This window comes from Suncus etruscus, chromosome 16 (assembly GCF_024139225.1).
Source record: "Suncus etruscus isolate mSunEtr1 chromosome 16, mSunEtr1.pri.cur, whole genome shotgun sequence".
NCBI classification, from domain to species: Eukaryota; Metazoa; Chordata; class Mammalia; order Eulipotyphla; family Soricidae; genus Suncus; species Suncus etruscus.
Window position 1 is genome coordinate 71,712,649 of NC_064863.1, and position 6,377 is coordinate 71,719,025.

The 6,377-nt window shown below is 43.2% G+C and overlaps 1 long non-coding RNA gene across 1 annotated transcript; it reads left to right on the forward strand.

Annotated features, from left to right (window-relative positions):
* Window positions 1-1,754: 1,754 nt before the first annotated feature.
* On the forward strand, window positions 1,755-3,581 carry LOC126032663 (uncharacterized). Its single transcript, XR_007503888.1, has 3 exons — window positions 1,755-1,990; window positions 2,213-2,268; window positions 3,507-3,581. It is a non-coding gene; the product is annotated as an uncharacterized LOC126032663 (long non-coding RNA).
* The last annotated feature ends 2,796 nt before the right edge of the window (window positions 3,582-6,377 follow it).

The following is a 6,377-nucleotide window of genomic DNA, read 5'->3' on the forward strand; positions in this document are numbered from 1 at the left end:
CTGGCAGTGTTCAGGGAACCATATGGGATGCCAAGATCTGAACTCTGGTTGGCCGCATGCAAGGCAAGTTCCTAACCCGCTATGCTATCATTTTAGGCCAATTTTACTACCTTTGTGTGGAGGGGGAATCCCATGCCTGATTCACTGCTAAGAGATTGTTCCTGGCAGTGTTTGTGGCCTACATGGGGCCACATGCAAAGCATGAGCTTCACCCTATGAGCTATTTCCCTGGTCCTGCATGGCATTCACAAATGCCAGTTTCCTGTTATATATTGTTGGCATTCATATCCTGGACAGTTTCTTTGAGAATGAGCTGTGCAGGCTGCAGGGGATACACACATGGGGGAGAGATAGAGGTGCCTTAGAAGAAACACCATCCAAGGAGGGGCTGGGGTATGTGTTCACTGATAGAGCACGTACCTTGCATGTATGGGATGCTGGATTTGTAAGGAAGGAAGGGAGGGAGGAAAGGAGAAAGGAAAAAAAAAAGAGAGGGAGAGACAGGGCTGGAGAAATAGTACAGCAAGTAAAGCACTTGTTTAGCATGGGTTTGATCTTAGCATTCCATATGGTCCCCCAACATTACCAAGAGTGATTGCTGGTGCAGAGTCAGGAGTAACTCCTGAGCATCTCTGAGACTAAAAACAAATTGAAAAAAGAGGAAGGAAGGGAAACACTAAACAGGGGGAAGTCAGACTCTAAAGAGAGATACTTCAGTGTAATATAATAAAAGCTCCCATGGAGACCCATAGCAGAGTCTTCTACATAGTAATGCTGAATATAGTAAACATGTTAATATGTGTTAAACAAAGTGACTTTTAGGGCCATGCTAGCACAACACGGATTCTAGATTCCTAAAGTTCCATGCAGTGATGTGTGGCTCAGCATTAAGTCAGCAGTATCATTCAGCATAACAACAGCCATCCTGGTGCTACCACAGAGCTAGAGGCGGCAGTATCCAGGATCTGCACTTCTGCTCTTTGACATCCTCGCAATAAGAAAATCACTAGCCATGCCTTTCCTAGAGGGTATGCCTGTGGGTAAGCGATGAGTGCATCACCATATACCAAAGCCCAACTACTGTGAGGAAAACAATTAAGTAACATGTAGAGTGAACAGGACATTTTTTATATCTAGTCTGGGTGTCAGGGTCCTTCTGGTCTTAAGGAAGAAGAGTTAAGCTCAATTATTTATGAATTTGTGTGAGTGAATGTGCCTGAACGTGAGTGGTGTCAGAAATGGAAAGCAAAGCCTCATGAATGCAAGGTTTGTTGAGTTCTACAACAGGGCCACCTCTAAGGGGGAGCTCCCTTTGTTCATTTAGACACACATGTTTCTTATATTTTTGACACAGGCAAGCACTCAACCTTTGCTAACCAAGCTGCAAAAGCACCTCATCTTCTCTCCTCAAAAAATAAGGGCTGAGGCCAGAAAGACAGCTCAGAGGACTGAACATCTCCTTCAGAACTAAATTCAATCTCTCTCCCCAGCACTTCTAAATCCCCAAGACATCTCAAGAGTGACCCATGAGCAGAGTCAGAAGCAATCCTTGAGCATTTCTCTCTCTCTCTCTCTCTCTCTCTCTCTCTCTCTCTCTCTCTCTCTCTCTCTCTCTCTCTCTCTCACACACACACACACACACACACACACACACACACACACACACACACGCATGCCAGAATGATTGTACACAGGGAGTAGGGCCTTGCAAACATCCAACCCAGGTTCATTCTCTGATCACCTGGGACTGGCACTGCCCTTCTCCCACAAATATCTTAAAAAACTAAACAAAACAAACTAAAAAGTCTGCCAGCTCTGGAGCCTGAGGGATGAGTCCTGAGGGATGGAGCTGTGGCTAAAAGTGCCTATTCTTGCAAGAGTGAGACAGATCCCTGATGCTGCTCATATATGCGAGGCATGGACTCAACAGCTCTGTTCTCTGGGACCTCCAGCAGTACAGCAGAGTGTGCAATTTCCAGCACAAAGTCAGGTGAGTGAGAGAAGCAATGGGAAAGGGAGAGGTAAGAACGGAAGGAAATGGAGGGGTGAAAAAGGGAGGGGAAGAGAGAGGAGGGGAGAGAAGGGAAAAGATAAAAGGGGAAGTGAGGGAAGAGAGGAGGTTAGGGGAGGGGAAGTGAAGGAAGGAAGGTGAGTGGAGGTTACTTGCTTGCTAACAAAGCCCTTTTCTTTTCCAATATTTCTTCCTTGTTAGATTCTCCTTGAAGTTTGCCTCACCTCCATCTGAACTGCTGTGACCCAGGAAAAATGGTGGGTGGGGATGGTCAGCTTTACCCCAGATCTAAACTCACCCAGTTCCTTGCACAAAGCTAATAGCAAACTTAGATGTTTTTTTCTCCAGAGTAGGTCCCTGAGAGTGCAGGATCTGTTGTGGTCAGCGCCTGTCAGTTTTTATTATGCAGCTCAGCTTCGCAGGGACACATTTAATGATCACCCTCACCTTTTGCTTCCACAAACACACTAATTGCAAGGTAGACATCCAGTCCTGTGAGCACTCTCAGCCTCTGGTCTCCTGGCTCCCCCAAGGCAGCCCTTTTCAACCTCTCAGATCTCTGAGACTGGTGATCTCCCTCCCAGGAGGGCCTATGGCAAGCTATCTCCCTGCAGTCCTTTGTTAACCACTTTTGTCTCTATAGATACAGAACTACAGTAACATCAGACTTATACTCCCCACAGCACTGTAATATCACTATAGTAACAGGGACTATCTTTGTTTTAAAGGCTCTACGACTCCTTTCTGGAATCAAAGTTCAAGATCAGGACTGTCCAAGCTTCACTTTGCATGAGGTCACTCTGCATTATTAACAGGCACCACAGCCCCCCAGGCCCAGAGAAGGGAGAAATCCCTCTTCCAGGGACAAATCTAGCCAATAACCTTTCACTGGAAACTCAGAAATTCCCAGGTGGTTCTTCTGCTGTCCATTGGTTGTGTCACAAAGGGCTACTTAGATGTCCTAGAGCTTAGGTCTAAACTTAAAATCTTGGGACAAGAGAACAATTTCTAGGTTAAGGCACTTGCCTTACATGCAATTGAGCTTGGTTTGATCCCTAGCATCACACTGCCAATCCCTATAAGGAGTGATATCTGAGCATAGCCTGGTTTGGCCCCAACCCCCCCCCCCACCCAAATAAAATAAAATAATTAAGGTCTTGGAACATTGCTGATCATCTTTTGCACTGTCATTTTAGATGTGGGGTCACATTGGAATGCAGGTTACATTGGAAGTCTCTCGGGGATCGGGTTACACAGATGAGTCTGATCAGAAATTACATCAAGGGCAGCCTTGGTTCATTCTTTTTTTTTTTTTTTTGCTTGTTCTTTTTTCAGTGGGCCACACCGACTGTGTTCAGGGCTTCCTCTTGGGTCAGGGCCAGCTGGAGTCTGCTCCTAGGGAGAATCTGTGTGTTCATCTGTAGTCTTGATTATTTTTCCTGTGGGACTCATCCTTGTGTTAGGATAAAACACCCTTGTCCCCTACCCATTTCAGAAGTTTCTGCGCTGGAACCATGGAACTTTAGATCTGCTTCTGTCAGACTTTTACTCATATTCTGGCTGTTCACAGGTACATGTATCCACTGATGCTTGAAAATACTAATAAATTTTGCATCCTCCATATAAGGTATTTTTGTTTTGTTTTGTTTTTGTTTTTGGGCCACACTTGGCAGCACTCAGTGGTTACTCCTGGCTCCACACTCAGAAATAGCTCCTGGCAAGCCTGTAGTTGCTCCCATGACAGTATGCTTCAAAGGTGAAGAAACTCCTAGGCCAAGGGAATTCCCTTTCTAACTTCTAACTTCCCCAATACTTATTGGGTTTATGAAACAAACAAACAAACCCCCCAAAACAAATCAAAACAAACAAAACCCCACAAAACCTTGCCACACCAGCCCTTCATTTTTTTGTTTTTTCCTTTTTTCTTTTCTTTCTTGTGGTTGTTGTTTTGGAGAGTTTTTGTTGTTGTTGCTGCTGCTGCATTGTTTTTTTGTCATTGTTTGTTTTTCATTTTTTTATTTTGTTTTGTTTTTCTTTTATTTTCTTCCTTCTTTTGAATTTATATTTCTAGCCTCTAGAAGGATTCCTCCCAGCTTTATTTTTTTTCCTTCTCTTCTTTTTCCAACAGAACCACAGAACTTGAATCATCTTGTTCTCCCTCATAAATTGAGGGAAGAAAAATGGATGGTACAAAGAGCAGCCAGTCATATGAACATTGAGTGGAAATAAAAAATGATCAGACTTAAGCACCAAACCCAAAGTCAACAATGCCAGAATCGATATCCAATCTACAACAAGCTATACACAAAGGAGACCTTTTACACCAGCAATCCATGTGGCAAAAGGGGGAGGTATGGGATGCATGTTGGGAACAGGGGTGGAGGAAGGAGAACCCTGGCGGTGGGAATGGCCCTGATTCATTGTCACATGTACCTTAAATATCACTGTGAAAGACTTGTAATTCGCTTTGATCACAATAAAAATTATTAAAAATTAAAAATATATATTTAAAACTGGAAATAAAAGAACTTGAATAATAAAAAAAAGAAAGAAAATAAAAATAAAATAGCTCCTGGCAAGCTCAGGGGACAATATGGGAATCCAACCCAGGTCCATTCTGGGTCAGCAGCACGCAAGGCAAACACCCTACTGCTCGCTGTGCTATCTCTTCAGCCCTAAGTTTAAAATATATTTACTTTAATTTCCAACTTTCTTTTACTTTTCTTAATCTAACTATTTACTTTACTTTGACCGATTTACTTTAACTCCAAGTGTTTAAGTAGTTGCCCATTTGGGTTTCATTTTCACTTTCAAAAAAATCATGTGGGCCCAGAGAGATAGCACAGCAGCGTTTGCCTTGCAAGCAGCTGATCCAGGACCAAAGGTGATTGGTTCGAATCCCTGTGTCCTATATGGTCCCCCGTGCCTGCCAGGAACTATTTCTGAGCAAACAGCCAGGAGTAACCCCTGAGCAACGCCGGGTGTGGCCCAAAACCAAAACCAAAAAAAAAAAAAAAAAAAAATTATGTAACCTCTGCAATCTCTATTTTCTTGTCTTTATGGAGATGTTTTTTGTGACCCAGCATGTAGTCTATCTTGGAATGTTCATGTGCACTGGAGAATATGTGCTCTACCTTGGGTAGATAAAGGCCCTATATATGTCTACTAGGCCCAGTTCTTTCATTTTTTTGCTTTCTGGCCAATATTTCCTATAGAATTTTTACTCCTTTAGTCCTGCTCCTCAACCACCACTCCTTTGCCCCACACAGAACATCCTGAAGAAATCAAAATTCAAGATTTTGAAGCCTCAGAGATAAAACGTTGGCTTGTGAAACTTTGAGAATTGAGCAAATCTTTTGCAGGTAGTTTCCCTTCATTGTTGGCAGCTGGGAAAGAGATGGGAGTGGGGGAAATAGGACCAGGTGGATAGAAGACTTGAAGTAGGAGCAGAGCTGCTTTTCAGAAACAACCTTACTGCACAGCAGTGCCAGGGGTCTGATTCCTTCACAGTGGGTGTGTCCCTGCCATCCTCTATCAGCTACATTTGCCCCTTCTAAGGCCTTCTATGCAAACAGTCCTCCCTATAGCATCCCAGAAGTAGGTAAGATGTAGTCTAGCTCCCTGAGTAGGGGCAGACGATGTGGAGAGTGCAAAATTCTCCACTGAGCTGCTCAAGGAAGAACACAAGTTTTCTCTATCTCTTGCATACATACATGCACACACTTATACACATCTTTCTTGCATTTCTCTCTCTTTCTCTCTCACACCCCTTTCCTCCATTAGCTGCAAGTAGAATGATCCTATTTTGTAAGACTTGGTAGCACACTTGGGAAGTGGGAGGTGTGAGAGCAATACCCAGCAGTGCTCAGGGATTTCTCCTGGCTTTATGCTTAGGAGTCACCCCTGGTGGTGTTCAGAAGATCATCTATAGTGAAAGCTCAAACTGGGATGATTGGTTTCTATGCTTTAACCCCTGTACTATCTCTCCAGCCCGGGTAGGTTACTTGGAGGTCAGGGGTTTATTTATTTATATAAATAAATGCTAATAACATCCTAGGCCCACAAAAATAACCTAGTAATTTATACTTGTCAGAAACGGGTTGTTTCTAAAGAGCCAGGGAAACCTATACATAAATGGTTTCCTGGTCCTTGTTCTCTGTCACCACTTATTCAACTTAGATGATTGATAACTTCATCTACTCATGTTTACTTTCAATTCATGCAGCAGTCAGAGAGAGTAAAAAACAAATACATTTACAGATGATTTCTTTAGTGACTTTTATTGCATTAAAAATAAAGTTTAAGTGCTTTCCCATTCTCTACAAAATGTTGAGTAAGTTGGGTTTTGGAAACCTCTTGGGAAGCC